This window comes from Gopherus flavomarginatus, chromosome 7 (assembly GCF_025201925.1).
Source record: "Gopherus flavomarginatus isolate rGopFla2 chromosome 7, rGopFla2.mat.asm, whole genome shotgun sequence".
Taxonomy (NCBI): domain Eukaryota; kingdom Metazoa; phylum Chordata; order Testudines; family Testudinidae; genus Gopherus; species Gopherus flavomarginatus.
This window is the reverse complement of record NC_066623.1, coordinates 36,923,712-36,947,272: the sequence shown is the minus strand read 5'-3', so window position 1 is coordinate 36,947,272 and position 23,561 is coordinate 36,923,712. Positions and strand designations below refer to the sequence as shown.

General features: G+C 47.4%; 1 protein-coding gene across 1 annotated transcript in view; it reads right to left on the bottom strand.

The window, feature by feature from the left end:
* The window catches only part of CYSTM1 (cysteine rich transmembrane module containing 1), a 54,883-nt gene extending 47,194 nt beyond the window's left edge, over positions 1–7,689 (bottom strand). Inside the window, exon 1 of the mRNA XM_050962890.1 lies at positions 7,587–7,689. The gene's annotated coding sequence lies outside the window, so the exon portion shown is untranslated. The remainder of the gene's footprint in view (positions 1–7,586) is intronic.
* Between the last annotated feature and the right edge of the window lie 15,872 nt (positions 7,690–23,561).

The window sequence follows — 23,561 nt, the reverse complement described above, 5'->3', positions numbered from 1 at the left end:
TCTCCATCATTGGAGATTTTTAAGAGTAGGTTAGACAAACACCTGTTAGACATAGTCTAGATAATACTTAGTACTGCCATCAGTCTAGGGGAATGGACTAGATGACCTCGAGGCCCCTTCCAGTCCTAAGATTCTATGACCAGTATGCTGCTAAAATACGACCAGTTCTTGCCCCACAGACCTTTCAAATTCAGTCTACTCTGGAGGAACACTACTGAGCAATAACAACCCAGCCACATCCAGCACCCATTTCACCCTGTGAATGAAGAAATCTTGCTATTGGTTAGAGGTTGTCTACATGAAGAGACTCTCTCTTTCAAGTCCCCACTTGAAAAGGAGTAATTTAGAGGCACCAAAGAAGTTAAAAATTAACACGAGAAAGGACAACAATTCTATTTCATGAAACACTGAGGTTTTGAAAGTCATTTTTGTTCCTTTAAAGAATGAAACAGAGACTTTTCAGAAGTCTTCACTTAAGGAGGGAGGAGAAGGAGCAGGAGAAAGACTGAAGTGTGGGAGGCCCATGTTCAAGTCCCCACTCCCACATCCCAGATCAGTGCCCTAACCACCAGGCTACAGCACACTCATTTTGACCAGAGTCCATCCTGCACCTGAGAAACCTTCCCAACAAAATGGCCATCAAAACCAGTATGTTTCCATGAAACATGGCAGTTTCAAGGAAATGGTATTTTTCAATGGAAAAAAGTTATGCTGAAAATATTTCGGCCAATTCTATTGATGTCACATTCAATCATGTCCTTCCCATGGAAAATCTCCATTTGTGGAGCATGGTACAGTTGCAGAATCTGAGTCTGCTGCTCTTTATCTCCTGAAGACTTCACAACAGCAATACACTCCCACAAGCTCCAGGGCGCCACTGCTATAATCCTCCCATCACAAGGGAATTTCAGCTTCTTCTAGATCATTAGGGAACACACTGAAGAGGAGAAGGCCCAAAGCACATTGCACTTTTCCTTTGTTACTTCCCCTTAGTTTAAGGCTGCACTATCAATTCTCACTGCTTGTGATCTGTTCCCCAGTTTATACCCATCTGTCTCTGTTTATACAAACAAGAGCTAGAAGCTGGAAAGCGGCTGTATGTGGTTCCTACAAGAAAAGCTTTATTGAATCAAGATAAATTACATCCAGTGTGTTGCCACTGTAATTATACCAAACCTGCAATTATATAAAGAGGTCTTCAAGTTTCTCTGATATGCTATAGGGTTTATAAAACCACATGGGGCTTGGTACCAGGGATGCTGAAGTCACTGATACAGGAAAAGTCACAGGGGCAGATCACAGTCAGTGAAAACTGTCACAGCTCCATTGAAGTCAAGCTCTACAGTTTCAGGTACTTATACCACAACCCTGCAAAGGAGTGAAAGGCAGACCCCACACTTGTGCAGAGCTCACTGAAGAATTGTGGCCTTAGTATAATTTTGTTTGTTTTTACAGAATCTTAGCTTTTGTGTTTTTAATATTTTCTTTTACAAAGACATTTGCACAGTATTAAAGTTCCAAGTTGTACAGTATTAATGTTGCAACATTACAGACACTAAGTTTCAGCCTAAAATTTAGGTTTTGTTTAAAATGGTCTAGGATTTTTATTTTAAAATTATAATGAAAAGAGTTTGGATTTTAATATTCACATTCAACCACAAACGGTGCATGAAAACCAGAATCTAAGACTAATAAGAGTAAAACTGACTAGAACAGTCACACTGTTCAAGCTGATGAATAGTTAACACAGTAGCACATAAGTTAATTTAAAAATCCTTTTAAAAAAACAAGGAAATATGTTTCTTATTACTTAAATGACAGCCTGACAGCATCCCCAGACAGACAGCATCAGTAATTGCCTATGTCAGTAACACTGAAGTTTTGCTGGAATGATATAACGGCACGTACTGCCGTAGGTGCGCAATGGAATTCTCGCGGCAGTAAATGGGATCAGCATATGACCTTAAGAAACTGCACACAACTAAAGACATTTCTGTAGAAAATGTCTTTGTGCTCACTCTTCTCTCAAGACTCACATTCCTCAAAGGAGAATTTTCTTGTCAGGCTGACCATTGGAATGGGATTCCCTGCCCCTTCTTTCTCTGTTACCATTTCTTAATCTCTCCATACCCTATATACAGTTGCAATATGGTACCTTATCTGCAGCCCAGAGGAAGGACACAAGATTCCTGTTTAACAGCTTCACAAGCCACATGGCACAGGAGTGCAGTTAAATCCACACTGACAACATTTGTATACTCTTATGCCAACACAGTTAATGAAATTGACAAGTCTGAAGCTTATTTCAATAAACACTCAGATTCTTACATGTGGTATGGAACTTGCCAAAGTCTAAATCTGAGTTTGGGTCTCCCACTTTGTCATCTAATGTTGCATCATTTGAACTGATGGATAAGTAGATTGCTAATGTCACAGTACTATCTTTAGGATATACAACTACAGCAAAAATTAGAATACTGATTTTTAGTTAAATTTTTAACAGTTTTCATACTAAAATTTTATTTTTGTTTACACAGATCATTAAATGGAGCTTAATTAAATCTAAACCCTAAGGGTACAGCTATACTACCCGCCGGATTGGCGGGTAGTGTTCGATGTATTGGGGATTGATTTATTGCATTTTGTCTAGACATGATAAATCGATCCCCGAATCAATGCCTGTATTCCACCTCAGCAGGAGGAGTAAGCGGAGCTGATAGGGGAGCCACAGCGGTCAACTCGCTGCCGTGAGGACGGCCAGGTAAGTTGAACTAAGATACTTCAACTTCAGCTACATGAATAGGCCAGCGTAGCTCAGGCCTTAGAAGAAGTGATCTCCTCTTGTCACATGACGGGTCTTTACAGCCTTCCTCTTGACTGACCAGTGTCAGAGCTAAATGAGCATATGACACTAAGTCAAGGGTTCTCAAACTGGGGGTTGGGACCCCTAAGGGGGTTGTGAGGTTATTACATGGGGGGGTCACGAGCTGTCAGCCTCCACCCCAAATCCTGCTTCGACTCTAGCATTTATAATGATGTTAAATATATTAAAAAGTGTTTTTAATTTATATGAGAGGGGTCGCACTCAGAGGCTTGCTATTTGAAAGGGTTCACCAGTACAAAAGTTTGAGAACAACTGTACTAGAGTCAGGTTTTGGGCTATGACTCAACAGTACAATTTATTTGAATCCAGTTTGATTGACTTACACTTTCTGTTATCTTATCCCATTTCCCTGAAGACCAAAATTTATTTTCCACTCACTGAACCATATAGTGTCATTTTTTCATTTCCAAACATACATAAACATCGAAACAATATTTCGTGTCTCATGAAGTGCCTATTTCCAATATCACTCTTGTGCAATGTAATGATTCCCAATATATGTTTAAGGCATACTGAGCAAGTATATTGCTAGTTTAAACTGGGGTCTAACACAACAAAAAGATAGATCAGATACAAATAATACAGGACAATCTGTTAAACACAAAAATTCTATACACAGGCAAGTTACGCTCTACAAGAAGCATATAACATTAAATAATTATTTTATTCTATCTGAATTAGAAAAAGTCTACAAACAGAAAACAAAAAATATTACCTCACCCACCTTGTCTCTCCAGGAGCAAACAAGAGATTTAACTATTTATGATAGAGTTCCTATGCCTCTCTATCCTATCAAATGTCTCTCTCTCTAAATTTTCAACAGAATAGTTTCATCACAATAGTAAATAATGAAATCAATTGCACTGGAATACAGGTTTACAACATCATCTATGTAAGTAAGGTACTGTATAATTCAGAATGAAGCACCTGTGGGTATCCCTGTAATGGAAACACTACATTAACATTTTTGGGATATGTGTGATTTTCAATGCCAGTTAAAACTCAAACTACTCAAGAGACAGACAAAAATCAGTTGCTTGTAAGAAAAATTAAGCAGAGGCATAATTCAATATAGATTTAGAAACATTTTGTTGCAGACTGTTAATACAAGAGATTGACCAATAAAGGTGGTGCTTTCTATAGGTTTCACTGCATAAAATAGGGATGGGCAAACTATAGCTTGGGGGCCGCATCCGGCCCTCCAGTCATTTTAATCTAGCCCTGAAGCTCCCGCCAGGGAGCAGGGTCCAAGGCTTGCCCCACTCCAGCACTCCAGCCGGGGAGCGGAGTTGGCCCCACTCTGCGCACGCTGTGGCTCTGCCCAGCTCCCAGAACCAGCGGCAAGTCCCCGCTCTGGCTCCTACGCAAAGGGGCAGCCATGGGCCTCTGCATGTGTCCATGACCCAAGCACGGCCCCCGCAGCTCCCGTTGGCCAGGAACCGTGGTCAATGGGAACTGCAGGGGCAGTGCCTGCAGATGGGGCAACACGCAGAGCAGCCTGGCCACGCCTCCTCATAGGATCTGGAGAGGGACATGCCACTGCTTCCGGGAGCTGTTTGAGGTAAGCACTGCCAGAGCTTGCACCCCAACCCCCTGCCCCAGCCCTGATCCCCCTCCTGCTCTCTGAACCCCTCAGTCCCAGCCCAGAGCACCCTCCTACATCCCCAAACCCTCATCCCCACCCCCACCCCAGAGCCTGCACCCCCAGCCGGAGCCCTCACCCCCTGACCCAGCCCAGAGCCTCCTCCTGCACTCTGAACTCCTCATTTCTGGCTCCACTCCAGAACCTGCACCCCCAGCCAGAGCCCTCTCCCCCTCCCACACTGCAACCCCCAAATTTGTGAACATTCATGGCCCGCCATACAATTTCCATACCCAAATATAGCCCTCGGGCCAAAAAGTTTGCCACCCCTGGGTTAGCAGAATAAGTCCTAGATTTATGTCCCTTGTCTCTAACCATCCAGATGGGGAATTTACAGGTTTTAACTGTTTTAGTACAGTAGGTGGAGAATTGGAGGAAGAGGGAGATTCTCATTTCATCCCTTCCATTGACTCTTCAGTCCTGACTTCAGTTCTCTGTATAGAAAGGGGACTCATCTGCCTTACACATATTTGGATAAACCCCAAACATCCATTTTTATCTGATCCCAAATTCATATGTAGCTCTGTATCTTAAATTCAGATTGAAACCAAAATTAATTGTTTGCATACTCAATTTTTATAAAAGTTTCTGTTGTTCACCCAAGAACTGTGTAAATTCCAGTTTTACTTGTATTTGCTTAAATGCTGTACATCTCCACAGCCAGTATAACAAATCTAGGTAGGTTAGAACTACTGTTCTGAGCAATTGCTCACCGATGCTATATAGTATAATACACAGAGAGATGAAGTGCCAGAAAGAGGACTTAGCTTATAAAGTATTTAAATAACTTTATTTCAGCACTTTTAGGAGCAATGGCTAGGACAGAATGTCTGTGCTGGGTTGATCTTCTATACTATATTTTATACCAGAGGTGGGCAAACTTTTTGGCCTGAAGGCCACATCTGGGTATGGAAATTGTATGGCAGGCCTCACAAAACTGTGGGTTAGGGTGTGGGACGAGGTGAGGGCTCTGGCTGGGGGTGCAGGCTCTGGGGTGGAGCCAGAAATGAGTTCAGGGTGCAGGAGAAGGCTTTGTGCTGGGGCAGGGGGTTGGGGTGGGGGGTGAGGGCTCCAGCTGAGGGTGCAGGCTCTGGGGTGGGGCTGGGGAAAAGGGTTTGTGGATGCAGGAGAGTGATCAGGGCTGGGGCAGGGATTGGGGCAGGGGTGCAGGCTCCGGCAGCGCTTAGCTCAAGCAGCTCCCAGAAGCAGCAGCATGTCCCTCTCCTGGCTCCTACGTGGAGGTGTCACCAGGCTGCTCTGTGCATTGCCCCAACTACAGGTGCTGCTCCTGCAGCTCCCACTGACTGCAGTTCCTGGCCAATGGGAGCTGCAGTTGGGCTGTGGGCAGCATGTGGAGCCCCTGGCTGCCCCTACCTGTAAGAGCCAGAGCGGGGACTTGCCGCTGCTTCTGGGAGCTGGGTGGAGCCACAGCATGCATGGAGGGGGCCAACCCCCAACCCCGCTGGAGCACCGGAGCAGGGCAAGCCCTGGACCCTGCTCCCTCATGGGAGCTTGAGAGCCAAACTAAAACGTCTGAAGGGCCATATGTGGCCCCCCAGGCCATAGTTTGCCCACCCCTGTGCAAGCCTCTAATGTGGGGTATGGTAAGACTGTCTCTGTTAACTCAGACAATGCTAGAGTGCCTATCACAGGTGTGTCTAAGATGCCCAGGTGCCCTAGTAATTCATTTGCAATTGTCCCTCATATATACAAACAAATGCATTTGAGATAAATGCTATTAACCCTGACAGAACATACCACAGCACAAAGCAAACAGTCCATTAATTTCATAGCTGTCTCTCTCCCCACAAGGAAAGCTTACACATTTTAAAGCAACTTCATGTCAATAACTCGTTCTAACTGAGGGGGCAGAAACATCATAGGATCTCTGGGACCAGTAACCAGTGCCAGCCCCACCTGCCCTCATGGCTGTGTTTGTTTAATTAAGCCACCCCAACTAAGTTTCTATGCTGGTTTCATATCTGCAGGATCCCAACACCAACGTCCTGAGGCAGCAAGATCCTGTTCTTGGAGCTATAAAGTTTCCCCTGATATATTTAATCTAGATGTGCCTTGTTTTCTTTGCACCACTCCTAACACCCTGGGGAAGTGACTCTCACAAGTCCTGAGGGGAGAAGATAAGCAGCCCCTCACCACAGGAATGCTGCCCAGCTCACCATGCCAAGGTGGGGAGAAGCCACCAGGATGATTTCCCAAAGCGACCCACCCCATCCCAGGCACTCAGCCAGCAGCTCCCCCGCAGCCCAGGGCTCCTTCACACACCAGCCTCTTTCACAACCCAAGATTGTCCCAGACCCACACCACCCCTCAGTCCAGCATTGCTGTTCCTGCTCAGTCCAGGGCTCCCCCCTCAGACCCCATCCAACTCCCTCCCCTCCCCTCAGGGCCTCCCCCCCCAGACCCCATCCAACTCCCTCCCCTCCCCTCAGGGCCTCCCCCCCCAGACCCCATCCAACTCCCTCCCCTCCCCTCAGGGCCTCCCCCCCCAGACCCCATCCAACTCCCTCCCCTCCCCTCAGGGCCTCCCCCCCCAGACCCCACCCAACTCCCTCCCCTCCCCTCAGGGCCTCCCCCCCCAGACCCCACCCAACTCCCTCCCCTCCCCTCAGGGCCTCCCCCCCCAGACCCCACCCAACTCCCTCCCCTCCCCTCAGGGCCTCCCCCCCCAGACCCCACCCAACTCCCTCCCCTCCCCTCAGGGCCTCCCCCCCCAGACCCCACCCAACTCCCTCCTCTCCCCTCAGGGCTCCCCCCCCAGACCCCACCCAACTCCCTCCCCTCCCCTCCGGCTCCCCCAGAACCCACCCAACTCCCTCCCCTCAGGGCTCCCCCTCTCCCCTCAGAGCTCCCCCAGACCCATCCCACCCCTCTCCCCGGGCTCTCCAGATTCACCCCACACCCTCCACTCCCCCTCAGTCAAAGACTCCCTTAAACCCAACTCACCCCCTCAGTCAGGGGCTCCCCTAGACCCACCCATCACCCTCCCAGACCTCCCCAGGCCCCCCCTCCGTTTCCCCTCAGCCAGCCGCCTCGCGGTACCTGCGCGCCCAGCAGCCCCGCTCCTCGCTCTCTCACTCGCCCTCTCGCCACCCGCCTCAGACACCACTGCTGAGCTGACGTCACAAGGAGGTGGAGTCACCTGACTGCCTGGAAGCGGGTGGCGGAGCTGGCTGCGTCACAGCAGGGAGCACGCCGGAACGGTCCCTTACCCCGTGACCCATCAGCGCTGGCGGCCTCAGGGGTCCTGTGCGTGCTCGGGCACACCTAGCCCGGGCTGCAGGCGGGGTTGGAGCACCCCCCATTTGCGCGCCCACGGCCCATTACTTGCACGCGCACAAAGACGGTAGCTCTAGCAATGGGCAGGGTAGGCGCTGCAGAGAGTGGCAAGCAACCCCGCATGCCAGGTTGGAGCGCCCTCATAACGGGCAGCCGCTGGCCACATTTGGGGGTGCCAGGCTCAAGCGTTGAGTAGGTGGCAGATTCTGCGGCTTGCACTTTTGTGTAAGGCTGCACGAGGCCCCTAGTGATGCCTGCCATCTTGGCTGACACCCCAGGGATTGAACCGGGAGCCTCCAGAGCCAAAAGCCTGAGCCAAGCCTCTGGGTACATGTAACAGGCTCACCGTGGATTATATGTGCATATACATGTTCTGTTTATTGCACAGATATATATCCCCTTGTGCACACATGCCTTTTTGTCTGCACATTTTCCATTATTTGCCTGAACACTTACTTGCATGCAACTAGGGTGACCAGATAGCAAGTGTGAAAAATGGGGATGGGGATGGTGGGTAATAGATGCCTATATAAGAAAGAGCCCTGAATATCGGGACTGTCCCTATAAAATTAAGATATCTGGTCACCCTACATGCAACTATTTCTGTTAGTAGCACTCGGACATCTCCCTACCTGCCTATACATGTTCCATGGCTTGCACCACACATGTTCTTTCTACATGAGCGCACACGTGCACGCGCACACACATACATTCTCTATTTGCTTGAGGAAACCTACAGTCCATTTCTTCAACATTTGGCCCCAAATTATGCCCCTATTTATATCCACCCAAATTCCTCTTCAGCGAAGTACAGTTCTCACGTGTCCACAGGCCAGACCACATATAGCCAGATCTGTGATTTAGAGTTTTGTGTTACATTTCTGAACTTATCTGTTGTCAGAAAATCTGCACCCAAATACATTGGAGCACTAATCTTGGCCAAGCAGCATTCCTGATTTGTCCAGGTAAACAGATCAAAGGTATGGATTGTAAATCATTCAATTGAACAAAATACTTTCATGATTACATGCAATACACTAGCTTGGTCCACATGACTATGACTCCTGATGGCTCACTCCAGTGTGAGGATAATAACCTGTACTTAGTACCTGATAATGGAGTTCTTTCTATAGGTCAAGTGGTAGGAGGTTGTACTTTTATTGCTTAAAATCTTGATACAATCCTCCTGAAGACTGTGGCGGTGTCTATATGTATGTGGCTGCAGTTTGTGAGCAGATGTTGCTTGTGTAGGTGTGGAGAGCCCACTCCCAGAGGAACCAATGTTGTCTACTCTTGTTCTGTGAGGCAGATAGGAGGATACCCCCTCTTTCCCATAAACACCCAGAGGGCCCAGCCTAGTTATCTAAGCTGGGCACTGAGAAAAAAAAATGCCCTTTAAACAGAATGTTGCTGAAATGTTCCTGCGTGTTTGGGAACAGGAGAAGCGTTTAGCTGACACACAAAATGGAAGGTGTTTCATCTGGTGGGAATAACAAGGCAGAAGCCATTGGTACAGGGCTCAAACAGGTTTTACCATCCTGCTCTGGTGACAGGGCTATGATTTAATACCAAAAACTAATTTAGATTTAACACGTAGCTAAGAGAAAGACTCTAAATTATAGCCCTTCCTTAGGATGGGGAGACAGACTTCCTTAGGACATGTGACAGACTGGGATGTTTGGAGACAGGAAGTCTTTAACTTTGGGGTCAAGGACACAGCATTATGATCCGTCTAATAGAGTGTTCCCTTTAAAACCACCCCTTTTACTATGTGATTTTCTCTCTGACTCACCAATAAAATCAACTTGTATTTACAAACCCTGCTAGGAATTGGGTTGTGGATCCTGTTAATTGTGCATATCACTGATGGACAACTACTGGAGAATCAAGGGTCTGGCCTACACATAAAGTTGCACTGGTTTTCTTCCAGAAAAAGGAAAGCTAGAACAGTGCAACTTGCTCTGATAGACAAGCCTTAAGGTGTGATTTTAAAATTATTTAGATAAAACAGAGCAAGTTTATGTAGGGATGCTATTATATTAATTTAAACTTGGCTTATATCAGTTTAGCTTGCACCTGCAAGCTTGACCAACATAGTGAGTTTAAACCCATATAAGAGTATCCATACAGGGTTTTGCACTGGTTTAAACTTACATTGGGTTTTAAACCAATTTAACTTATACCAGTATAATTAAACATTTACATGTTGTGAAGGCTAGGACTATAACAGGGTTTAAAAGAGAATTAGATACATTCATGGAGGTTAAGTCCATTAATAGCTATTAGCCAGGATGGGTAAAGAATGGTGTTCGTAGCTTCTGTTTGCCAGATGGGTGGCAGGAGAGAGCTCACTTGATCATTACCTGTTAGGTTCACTCCCTCTCGGGCACCTGGCATTGGTCACTGTTGGTAGACAGGATACTGGGCTGGATGGACCTTTGGTTTGACCCAGTATGGCCATTCTTATGTTCTTACATCTGAGAACAGTCAAAAGTAGGCAATGACTTGAGGCATGGTCATGGGCACTGGTAATTGCAATCTGCCTCCTTAAACAGTACTGAAAAGATTCTAGTGACAGTGAAGCATGGTGAGACCCCTGTTTACACTTGCATTTTACAATGTTAAGCTTTTCCTAAAGGAATGTTTAGCAGCTCCAGAATGGAGCCAATATGGAATTGTTTCACTTCTGCTCAAGAACGAACACAGTGCAGTATCTGGACAAGATTTTAAGGGAAGAGGTCACCATCACCTTGTAATCTAGTCCATTTCAGAAAATAAATTAAAAGTCAAGCATTCCAAAAATCACACCAGAGCCCGCAAAATCGCAAGATTGGCTTAAAAACCATGTGATTTAAACATAATATACGTTGGGTTCTTTTTATTTGTCTCCTGGTTTTGGTGTCTTTAAGGTTCACATTTTCAAGCTTTTTTTCTATAGCCATAAGGCCTAGATACTTACCTTTTTAAAACGAAAGCTGAGATTCTCAGTTAATAACCTGATTCCAGTAGTTGGGACAGTGCTTAATTTGTGCCAGGGCTGAATTGGCAGTTCATAGCCCTGGAACCACTAGGCCTGCATGAGCTCCAGCACCTAATTGCTTGAGCCCCAGCACCTCTTTACAAATTACAAATTAAGGACTGAGTTGCAGACTTTAAAATAACCCCCAAATTGCAAGACTCTGATAAAATCTTGTGAGTTAGCAGCACTGGTTTCTACACATACCTCTGAGTAGCTCTGCCCATTTCTGTGGTTTTAAAATTGGAACTGATGGACTTGACTTTAGAGGAGAAATATTGAAACTGACTACAGGCAAAGTGCTGTCAAATGCACAAAATAAACTAGATGTTATAGAGAACAATGGGGATAATATGCTTAGGAGTTGAAACAACAGTAGGTTAGTATCAGGGGGTAGCCGTGTTAGTCTGTATCCACAAAAACAACGAGTCCAGTGGCACCTTAAAGACTAAAATATTTATTTAGGCATAAGCTTTTGTGGGTGAAAAACCCACTTCTTCAGATGCAACAGTAGGTAAGAACGTTCAGACAGAACTCTGCTGTCTCTGTTCAGTTGCCTTTCTACGTAATCATTCCCCTCTGCTACATAAAGAAGTTTTTTCTGAACTCTTCTAGTACCCAGTTGCTGCCTCTCTGACCCTGCTTGTGCCTTTCCACCTGCTCTCTAGCCTTCCAACACATCACCTCTTGGGGCTGTTCCGGTGTGTATCAAAATAGTTAAAAGGGGTTTGAATGTACTTCTTTTGTTATTTTGGTGCAAGTCTGTGTATCTGTCTAGCCCTGAATTTCTCCTCATAGTTGTAGCCCCCAAGGACTCTGTCTCATCTTCTTTCCCATTTTAGTTCTTTTTCTCAGTTCTTTCATATCCTTCCTTTAATACGGAGCCCAGACTGATGCTCAATAATTCAAGTGTGAGTCTAACCACTCAGTCCCAGAAACTAGCAATGGAAAAGCTCTAGCAAAGTCATCTAGACCATTCTCACACGTGTTATGACAGCACTGTCTAATGGTTAGAGCATGGTGCTGGAAATCAAGATTCCTGGGTTCCAGGCCTGTCTGTCACTGACTTGCTTGATAGCCTCAGGCTAATCCTTGAAGCCTTTCTGTGTCTCAGTTTCCCATCTGTAAAAAAGAGTATCAGTGATATCCACTTCTGTGAAGGATTTTGAGATCTCTGGATGAAGCGACTATTTGCTGCAGTAAGTGCAAAGGCCAATGAAGGATTGTTCTCCACAGTACAAGGGCTGAGAATGGTACATACCTGGGCAGAAAGAGTTAATAATTTCTTCTGAGCCGTGTTCTTCACCCTTCTACAATATCATCCCTACTATGAGCAGCGGAGATGTGGGACCTGCGCCACGAAATGCTTAGTGCTTTAGTGTGGACAAGACAACAGCCCTCTCTGCTCAGATGGAGTCACAAATACCATAGATTAACTCAACCCAGAATCCTGGGCTGGAGAGGATCCTGAAGGGAACAGGGTGGGTAACAACATAGAGCCAAAGATTTGCCCCATTCCTCTGTTGCATTGAATAAGATCCTAGTGAAGGAATCAGTGGAGGGTTGGCATGGGGATCACAGACTACTGAAAAATTCCCCATACTTACACAGCAATGGTCCATTGTAGTTTCACCCATTAGTGCTAACCCATGGGCTCCACCAGCCCTCATGGGACAGAGAGGGAGACTTTGGGGAGAGTATGAATGTCAGCTAGCACCAAATGTGAATACAAATGAATTACATTCACTACACTAGTCATGGTGCTTTGCTTTGGAGGCCAGTAGCACCTTCCACCAATGGTCTCCGAGCACTGGATTCAGATCTGGAGCGAGTGCAGTTCCACTGGAGCAAATGGAATTTCACCCGCAAGGGCTGAAGGAAGCCTCAGGAGCCAGTTCCCTTTGCAGTTCCTCAGAGGGACAATGAATGGGGACAGTAACAAGGGGGAAATATAGGGGAGAAGAAAGAAGCAGCAGGCCAGGGTGCTCCTCTGAGGAATCCTGCCCATGAGCTCTAGGATGAGCGTGTAAAAGGCTCTTATATACACTGATCTGGAGCTAAATAAATGTAGATCCCTGCATCTGTATCTGTATCCGCATCTGATCTGCAAGCCCCAAATATGGTCCGTGGATACAAAGTGGATATCCGCAGATTTGCAGGGTTCTAAATATCTGCTATTTGCGGTTAAACCCTTTTTCCATTCCTCACTAGGCATGGCTCCCCCAGGCTTCCCAGCTCCACTCTTCACAAGCAGGACAGATGTGCAGTCAGTGCTGAGATCAAAGAAAAACCACCAGGGACCTGGTCAGAGTCTCAGCGTGGGACAACTGGCAACCACATCTTTAGCTGGTAAGATTTTTATGATGCATATATTTTCCAGGAAATGGTATGTTGCACACAATGCTCCCAGGAATGTGTGTGGGTGAGGAATTTTAATACTTATGTGAAGTTATTGTCAGGGGCAGGAAGATGTTGCAAACTGGGACTGAGCTAAGAGAGATTTCAGCATTTCTCAAGTGTTTGGGTATTTCCAAGTCCCTGCAAGAAGCACAATTATCACAGGGGTGGGATGGGGAGGGAGGTATTTCATGTGGATTTTTACATTCTATTGATTGAAAAGTTACAGGTCCATATTGCAAATTATCATCTTTCATAGAAGACTGGATATGTAGATGCCCACAGCCAGAATTTCATAGCAACTAGCTCCTGGAAGGTAGACAAGCGCGCATTTGAGAATAGATAATATATTCAATACTTTGCACTTCTTAAAAATGTTTTCATCCAAAGATCTCGGAGTGCTTTACAAATCTTAATGAATTAATCAAGCTTCCCAACACCACTGTGCTGGATATATGCAGGGATCATTTCACTCACCGCTGAAATTCAGCTGTCTCTGGAGTGAGACACAACTGCACCATACAACAGACTAGGACAGGAAGTGAAGAAGAATCTTGCATCTACCTGGAATTGCTGAGATGCACTATATAACTACCTGACCTGGAATTTGGCTGGGACATGGGAGTTATCAACCTGAATAGAACATGTGCTGAGATCCTGAATGACCACAAGTTGTGGAAAACCTTGTTTAACATCTGTCCTCTCAGGAGCCTACTTTTATTTGGTGTCATTTGCTCTGCTGATGACTCAGACTTGTCACTACTGTTTGGCCCCTTGTGCCCGGCCTAGTATAACAGAGTGTTACTAGTAACTGAAGGGAAGCCAGCCGATTTCAGCTAACGATTCCAGACTTTACACATCTGGGTCACCACGAACACCGCTGAGCTCTGAGTCTGAGTTTTGGAAAATCACTCTGTGCCATTTGCTCAAGAATCCGTCACCGAGGGAATTTCTGAACCCACCAGCAGCATTCTGCACATGCGAGCGGGATAAAAATCTTTGATCCCTCTGCATTTCTGCCCCCTCCTGATCCACAAGGGCATTCAGGCTGAGTGACATTGGGGAGATTGCCACTCTGGCTAAAGGCATGTTGCTGTACTCGTTTGCATGTGATGCTGATTCCGAGACTCCCTTCCTATTTATATCACCCATGATGACGTGTAGGGTAACACTGTCTATTAATAAAATTCTGTGCCACCTCCTCCCATTTCAGATCATTCTCTTTAAAGGGCTTTGCCTTTCCCCAGAGCAATGCTGTTCAGACATGAAGTGGCCCTCAGTTACCATGTTGCTGAGGTCTCGGGAGGCTGGGTAAGCAACAATCACAAAGGTATGAGGTAGGCAGGTGTGATCAGACCAGCTTCTCAGTTGGGTCACTCAAGGCACAGAGAGATGCAGTGACCTCTCCAAGGTCACAAAAAAGGCCAGAACTAGAATTCAAGGATCCCGAGGCCACCCCCCTGCCCTAATCACTAGACCACACGGACTTCTGCTGCTCCTTCCTGGATAATGACAGACTGGGGTTTTCAGAGATGTTAATGAGAACTCAAAAAGCACAGGAACAGCCCAGCTGGGTCAACATCTCCTGACTTCAGCTGCTTTATCCCCTATCCCTCAATCCCCTCCTTCTCCAGGAACAAACTCCAATGGCTCTGAGACTCTCTCCTTGCTGGGGATCCACCCCGATTTCTGCCTTTGGTGGCTGTCCCTGCTGCTCTGGTGCAAACTCTATGCCAATGCAGACAGGCAAAGCTGTGCGCTGCGCTGATGCAGCTTGAAACTAGTGTAAGTTGCTTCAGTGCAACTAGCGGCATATAGTGGTTCACTCAACATATCCTTAATGCTTGCACAAGACAGTGACAGCAGTGGGTGGCTGGGCACTGCTGGCTAAAATTGAGGCAAATTCCTAGGTAGACAAGGCCCTGACAGCATCTTCCCAGCGCTCCCTCCCCTTTGGGGGAATGCAGGAATGGGTCAGGACGCTGGGAAATTATGCAGGCGTGTTTGTGGTATCAGCGCCTCCTACAACCCTAGGGAAAACAGATCTGTAGAGATTGCTCAGAAAGCCCTTTGGAAAAAAGGGGCTGTGTGGACTGAGCCCCAAGTTTCGCTTCCGTTCTGGCACCCCTTGATGAGAAGGGTGGGTAGAAGCTCCCACTCCCTAGGAGGCTGTCCATCTCCTACGGACAGCTGCTCAGAGAGGTGGCCTGGCTCTAGGGTGCACAAGGCCAGCTGCCTGTGGGCAATGAAGAGGCTGGGAGACAGATGGAGTGTGGGTGTTCAGGGCTCACACTTCACCTGCCTTCTTCTTTCTCATTTACTCCACTTCCATTTCAATGTCTTACCCACTAGGACAGGGGTCGGCAACCTTTCAGAAGTGGTGTGCCAAGTCTTCATTTATTCACTTTAATTTAAGGTTTTGCGTGCCAGTAATACATTTTAATGTTTTTTGGTCTATATTATATAACTAAACTATTGTTGTATGTAAAGTAAATAAGGTTTTTAAAATGTTTAAGAAGCTTCATTTAAAATTAAATTAAAATGCAGATCTTATCAATTTAGTGTGATCCTTGTCCTTGCTGTTCCTTGCTGAGTTTTCCAATGTCTGGCACGTATTTGGATACTTTAAGCTGCACACAGGCTTCTGAGTGATCACTTGTTAACTTGCTGCAAGAGGAACAGAGGACAGATTTCATGTGTGAAAATGCCTGTTCACATAGGTGTGTGGATCCAAATGCTGAAAGCATTGCAAACGCAATTTTCTTCAAACTGTTAAATTTCACTGGCAGGGATGTCCAGCAGGTCAGAAGAGAGGTCTCATGATCTCTCTTGGTAGTTTCAAGATCTCCAAACGTTGATGTCCACAATTCTGAGCTTTTTAACTGAATGAGCTGCATTTTGAAATCTTCAATACCCATCCACTGAAATACAGACAACTCCAAGTCACTTTCACTGAACTTTTCAGATTTAATTGGAAAAGAAAGCATTGGGCCAAATTGCTGGAAATCTTGAAATCTGTCCGAAAATTCTGATTCCAATTCTTGCATGTACTTTCCAATCTCATCAACACTGACAGTGCAACGTATCCATAGCTCTTTTATGTGTTGGAAGTAGCGGAAAGTCGAAGTTCAAATATCCTGAGAAAAAAATGCTAGTTTTACAACAAATGCCTTCCAGGCTTCATAAAGATCCAGAACCATTTGCCCTGCATCCTGGAGACAGAGGTTGAGTTTGTTTAGGTGAGCAGTGATGTCAATTAGAAACATGAGCTTACACAGCCATTTGTCATCATCCAGTTTGGAGTAGTTTTGTCCTTTTTCTGACAAAAGGCCTCAATTGCATCAAAACAGTTTACAAAGCGCACCAAAATCTTGCCACAACTTAGCCACTGAATGTTGCTATGAAGTGGATTGTTGTTATAAGCATTGTCCATCTCGTCTAGCAGTGCTTGAAACTGTCTGTGGGTCAAAGCAGATTGAGCAACCACGGAAATTCACAATTTGCCCCACTGTATTGATCACATTATTAAGCTCTGAATTAGAAATGTTAGCACACAGGTTTTCTTGAGGGATGATATAGTGACATTTGACTGTCGGGCAGCCAATTTGATCTTCAAGTAACTTTACCAATCCCTTCTGTTTTCCAACTATGGCAGGAGCACAAAATATTTTTCTGATGTCAACCCCTCATTCTTAAAAATGGTTTACAAAACTTTCCACTGTATCTTCCCCCTTTGTTGTGCCATATAGGGGTTTTAGGCAACAAAGTTCCTCTTGAATTTCATTAGAAGCACAATATCTTGCAACAACTGCCAAACATGGGACGTTGTTTATATCCACGTTCTCATCAGTTGCAACGCTGAACACTGCTGTGTCTTTTAATGCAGTCATCTGCTTTTTGTTGATGTTTTCTGCCATTTCACTTATGCGTCTCACAACTGTTCTGGCAGAGACAGGCAGTTCTTTTATTCTAGATACAAATGTATCTTTATTTGGAAAATCATTGGACAAAACTTCCGAACTGCTGAAAAAAACTTCTTTTATGTATTCCCCATCTGTAAACGGCTTCCCATTTTTTGCAATGCACTGTGCAATCTTTTAACTTCCTTCTGTTGCTTGATTTTTACTTACACTTAAGCATTTAAAAACACTGCCTTGCTTCTCATATTCTTCTACTGCCTTTTTGATTGATTCAGTCTTGTCTGCTTCGTCAAGAAAGGTTTTCTCGTGCTTCATTTGAAAATGTTGTCGAACTCTTGATGTGCGACAAACAACACTTTCACAACAGAAGGCACTAACAGCACAGTCCTTCTTTTGAATAAATCCAAATGTATTTGTCCAAGAAGGCTGAAATGAACGGACATCTAACTTTGCTTTCTTAGGAGCTGACATTATGTCAAATGTACCCCTCAACTCACAGCGGAAAAAAAAATCGTGACAGATGGCACACACGTCAAACGCAGTGCGCTGTTCCACGTGGCGTGATAGTGATGTAAGCAGCAAATCAGGACTTAAAAATATCCCAGTTACTCTGGAACAATTTTTTGGGGTGCTGAGCTGTGCCCCCTCTTGCCCTGTCTGCACCCCTCACTGCCCCAGGCTGGACCAGTTGGCCACAGCTGGGGGCGGCTGCAGAGCGCCAGGCCAAGCCCAGGAGCAGAGCCTTGGGCTGGCAGCCAGGACCCTGGGCCGGCAGCCGGGACCCCAGGCTGGCAGTGGAACCCCTGAGACCGGTGACCGGGACCTGGGGCCAGCAGCGGGCTGAGCGGGACTGGCGGATGGAACCCCAGGCTGGCAGTGGGCTGAGCAGGGCCGGCAGCTGGAACCCCGGCTGGCAGGAGGCAGGCGACCGGTACCACAGGCCAGCAGCAGGCTGAGCCGGGCCAATGGACAGGATCCTGGCTGGCAGGGGGCCGGCGGATGGAACTCCAGGCCAGCAGCGGGCTGAGCAGGGCCAGCAGACAGAACCCTGGCTGGTAGAGGGCCGACAGATGGAATCCCAGACTGGCGGACGGAACCCCAAGCTAGCAGCAAGCTGAGTGGGGCTGGTGGATGGAACCCCGACTGGTAGGGGCTGGCAGACGGAAGCCCAGGCTGGCAGATGGAATCCCAGACCAGCAGCGGGCTGAGTGGGGCCGGCGGACGGGACCCTGACTGGCAGGGGGCCTGTGGATGGAACCCCAGGCTGGCAGCAGGCTGAGTGGGGCTGGTGGATGGGACCCCGGCTGGCAGGGGGCCTGTGGATGGAATCCCAGGCCAGCAATGGGCTGAGCAGGGCTGGCAGAAGGAACCCCAGCTGGTAGGGGCTGGCGGATGGAACTGTAGACAGGTGGATGGAATCCCAGACCAGCAGCGGCCTAAGTGGGGCCAGCGGACGGGACCCTGACTGGCAGGGGGCTTGTGGATGGAACCCCAGGCTGGCAGCGGGCTGAGTGAGGCTGGTGGATGGGACCCCGGCTGGTAGGGGGCAAGCAGATGGAACCCCAGACCAGCAGACGGAACCCCAGGCTGGCAGCGGCCTGAGTGGGGCCGGCAGATGGAACACCGGCTGGCAGGGGATCTGTGGATGGAATCCCAGGCCAGCAGTGGGCTGAGCGGGGCCGGCAGACGGAACTCCAGCTGGTAGGGGCTGGCGGACGGAACCCTAGACCGGCGGATGGAACCCCAGACCGGCAGCGGGCTGACCAGGGCCAACGGCTGGGACCTCGACTGGCAGGGGGCCAGCGGCCGGTACCCCAGGCCTGCAGTGGGCTGAGCGGGGACAGCGGACAGAAACCTGGCTGGCAGGAGGCTGGTGGATGGAACCCCTGATTGGCAGCGGGCTGAGTGGGGCCAGTGGACGGAACCCCGGCTGGCAGGGGTCCGGCGGCCCACACCCCAGGCCGGCAGTGGGCTGAAGGGGGCCGGCAGATGGAACCCCAGGCTGGCAGCGGGCTGAGCAGGGCCAGTGGATGGAACCCTGGCTGGCAGGGGGCCGGCGGACAGAACCCTATGCCGGCAGCAGGCTGAATGGGGCCAGCGGACAGAAGCCCAGCCGGCAAACAGAACCCCAGGCCGGCAGCAGAGCCCCAATGCCAGTGGCCAGGACCCCACAGTGTGAGTGCCACTGAAAATCAGCTCACATGCTGCCTTCGGCATGTGTGCCATAGGTTGCCGACCCCTGCACTAGGAAATGGAACTCTCCTGGACCAGCCCAGATGTTTTCCAGCCATGTCCAGTTTCCTTCATGAGGGGATCCTGAGCCCATTGATGAATGGTTCTTTGGCACCTGCTCCTTCCAAACTCCAGTTCATTGACAATGAGCATAGCAGGGAGCTGTGTTGTTTTTCCAGCTCCCCGCTCCAGCCATTTTCTCTGTCCTTGTGCCTACACTGCCCTCTTGTGGGGTGTTTTCCGTTCATATTCCTGGCCTTGTTTTGCACTGGTTTCTCTCTCAGCAACAATTCCCAAGGGTCTAGCGGCGTCATTGACTGTGGTAGCTGCAATGGGCCTACACGCCTGTGTTGTAGAGACAGCAGGGAACTAGGATTCCACCTGAAAGTGGATATTTAGCTGAACAAACCCCTGTCCCCTGCCCACATTTTCTATCTGACTCTTACTTTGGTGTGAGTTAACGAGAGGTGGGCAACACAAAATGTCTCCCCTTAGGTCTGAAGGAAGAGTATAGACCCTCAAGAAGGATCTTTCTACTGGTGGTAGGAAGGCCGTGCTGTGTTATAATATTGTAGTGCCCTGACCATGCTACTGGCAGATCATGCTTTGGTCTGGTTTGTGGAGCTGTTGTAACCAGGTTAAAGACGGGCTGAATTCAGAGCTGACAGTGCTTGAGGCAACGGCCTCTGCTGCACTGATGATGGGAGGCACAGAACAGCAGCTGAGGGGATGCATCCACAGAAGGCAGAGTCACACTGGAGAGGTGGAAGGGCTGGCAGAGCGGTAGAGGAAGGGATGGTTCCAAGGAAAGGGAGCATGGCCAGTTATGACATGTTCCTAGCTGGAGCAAGAAGATGATATAGCCAGATTCTGATTTCATTTATACTGCTGCAAATCTAGAGCAACTCAATCAGTTTCAATTGAGTTACACTAGATTTATACCAGTGTAACTGAAAGAAGAGTTGGCCCAAATCTGGGTCCATCTGATTTATGAAAGCATAACAGGTTACTGTGATGTTATTTACATGAATTGTGACCGTAGAGATCATTGTTGCAACCACGGCCCTATGGTTACATCAAATCTTGTACAAAGGAGGTCAAGTAAGGTGTCTATGGAAAGATTGTAATTTGCTGGCTATGATTATGCTGTCTATATGTGTGTATCATTTTTGTATTTGAAGTTATAAATATTGGCTCTGTACTTGTATCTCAATGTGTTTGATTCTAACTAGCATCAGTGAAGCATTTGGTTGGTTTCTTGAGAAAGGACTATTCTGAGTAAGTGCCCAATCAAGAAACACTTAATTGGGAGACCCCAATCCACATCTGAGCTTTCCTGGGAATGTTCAAACTAATATGTAAACAATGGTGTCGGCCTGCAAAAAGCTGATTCATTCATGGACATGTGACTTGCCCTGGTGGCTACAGACTCCATCTTATTGCTGTGACTTTGCACAGAAGAAAGAAGGTGTTTCCGCCCACAAGAGAGAGAATGTAAAAGGCCCTGGAAGCCTCTCCATTTTGTCTTCAGCTGACTCAAGAGTTGCCCTCTCCACCCCAAAGAAATACCTGAAAAAAACTGGAACAAAGGACAGTAATTACAGGGGTATGAGTGATTGCTGGACCCAGACTAGGAAAGAGTTCAGTCTGTGAAAGAATCATAGAATCATAGAATATCAGGGTTGGAAGGGACCTCAGGAGGTCATCTAGTCCAACCCCCTGCTCAAAGCAGGACCAATCCCCAACGAAATCATCCCAGCCAGGGCTTTGTCAAGCCTGACCTTAAAAACCTCTAAGGAAGGAGATTCCACCACCTCCGTAGGTAACCCATTCCAGTGTTTCACCACCCTCCTAGTGAAAAAGTTTTTCCTAATAGCCAACCTAAACCTCCCCCACTGCAACTTGAGACCATTACTCCTTGTTCTGTCATCTGCTACAACTGAGAACAGTCTAGATCCATCCTCTTTGGAACCCCCCTTCAGGTAGTTGAAAGCAGCTATCAAATCCCCCCTCATTCTTCTCTTCTGCAGACTAAACAATCCCAGTTCCCTCAGCCTCTCCTTATAAGTCCTGTGTTCCAGCCCCCTAATCATTTTTGTTGCCCTCCACTGGACTCTTTCCAATTTTTTCACATCCTTGTAGTGTGGGGCCCAAAACTGGACACAGTACTTCAGATGAGGCCTCACCAGTGTCGAATAGAGGGGAATGATCACATCCCTCGATCTGCTGGCAGTGCCCCTACTTATACAGCCCAAAATGCCGTTAGCCTTCTTGGCAACAAGGGCACACTGAAGAAGCTTATTGGAACATCTCTGGAGGTGAGATTTCATCTCTAATCAGTTTTCTAACATATTAGGCTTAGACTTGCGTGTTTTTTTAAATTTTCCTTAGTAATTTAATTTGTTCTATCTGTTATTACTTAGAACCACTTAAATCCTACTTATTATACTTAATAAAATCACTTTTTGCTTATTAATTAACCCCCTGACCACCCCCTCCCAGGACCCCCTGTCCCTAACTGTCCCCCCCAGGACCCAACCCCCTAGCCAATCCCCCTGTTCCCTGTCCCCTGACTGCCTCCCCCAATCCCTATCCACCCCCCTGCCCTCCACAGGCCCCCTGGGACCCCACCCCCTATCCAACCCCCCGCTCCCTGTCCCCTGACCCCTATCTGCACCCCCATCCCTGACAAGCCCCTTGGGACCCCACGCCTACCCAAACCCCCCGTTCCCCATCCCCTGACCGCCCCCCCCCCGCAGAACCTCTGCCCCATCCAACCGCCCCCTGCTCCCTGTCCTCTGGCTGCCTCCCATAACCCCCTGCCCCCTTGCCATGCCGCTCAGAGCAGCATGTTTGGCAGCCGCACTGCCCGAATGGAGCCAGCCATGCTCCCCGCGTGGTGGCGTAACTGCGGGGGTAGAGGGGACAGCAGGGGAGTGGCCAACAATGTAATCAGTCCCTGTCTACGCTGTATTCTGTTAATTCAGAGATCAAAAGGACATCTTAACATTTAAATGAACTGTAAACATAGGATATCACTGTATTCATCTCTCTTTGAAATGTATAGCAAATCATCTGTCAATGGTGGAAAAACAGGCAATCACCTTATGTTAATCTGTGTGGATAATTACTAGTGATGCTTAGGAAATGGGTCCACTTCAAAGTCCCCATGAGTGTCTATTGCTCGCCTAAGGACTCCAAGCTGCCCCATAGGGCCTGAAATTGTATAAAAGACCCCTGGGCCCCAATATTTTTTATCTCAGATCTGCTTAAGACACAAGATTGAGATTCCAGCTCTGACTGGACCACTCTGAATACAATTTGTACTATAATCTATGAACTAATTCTGAAAGAACTCTTTGCAACTACAAAGCTCACCATCTCTACTATGAATCTGAATCTCAAGAATTGTGCTCATGTCTGTATGTATACTGATCTTTTAACCAATTGTCTCTCTTTTTTCTTCTTTAATAAATTTTACTTTAGTTAATAAGAATTGGCTATAGGCATGTATTTGGGTAAGATCTGGAATATTCATTAACCTGGGAGGTAATGTGTCCGATCCTTTAGGATTGGTAGAACTTTTAAAAATGATAAATAAGATTTTCAGTAATCCTCATCATATTTGACTTGGGTATCTGGGTGGAGGCCTGAGGCTGGGTTACATTAAGGGAACTGTGTTGTTGGCTTTTGGGTAACCAGTGAGGTATTATAGAAGCTGTTTTGTTCTGGCTTGGTAAATCTAAGTATTGGAATATCCACCAGCTTTGGGGATTTCCTGCCTCATTCTTTGCAGTTCACCCTAATTGAGTGACTTCAGTTGACTCTCCTGGGTCTCCAGTCACACATGGGTTAATCACTTCTGGTCACTGATGGGGAAAGACAGACCTATCCGGCTCCCAAGGGGTGTGGAGAAGGAAGGGATAATGTTTGTGCATTGCTAGAGCTGTGTCAGGCTTAGGGTGACCAGACAGCAAGTGTGAAAAATTGGGACGGAGGTGGGGGGGTAATAGGAGCCTATGTAAGAAAAAGACCCAAAAATCGGGACAGTCCCTATAAAATCGAGACATCTGGTCACCCTAGTCAGGCTGAAGGTCACGGAAGTATCTGCGAGCTGCATTGTGTTCATCAGCAGTATCTGGGGGATCCTGAGTAAGTCACTCCACTATCAGC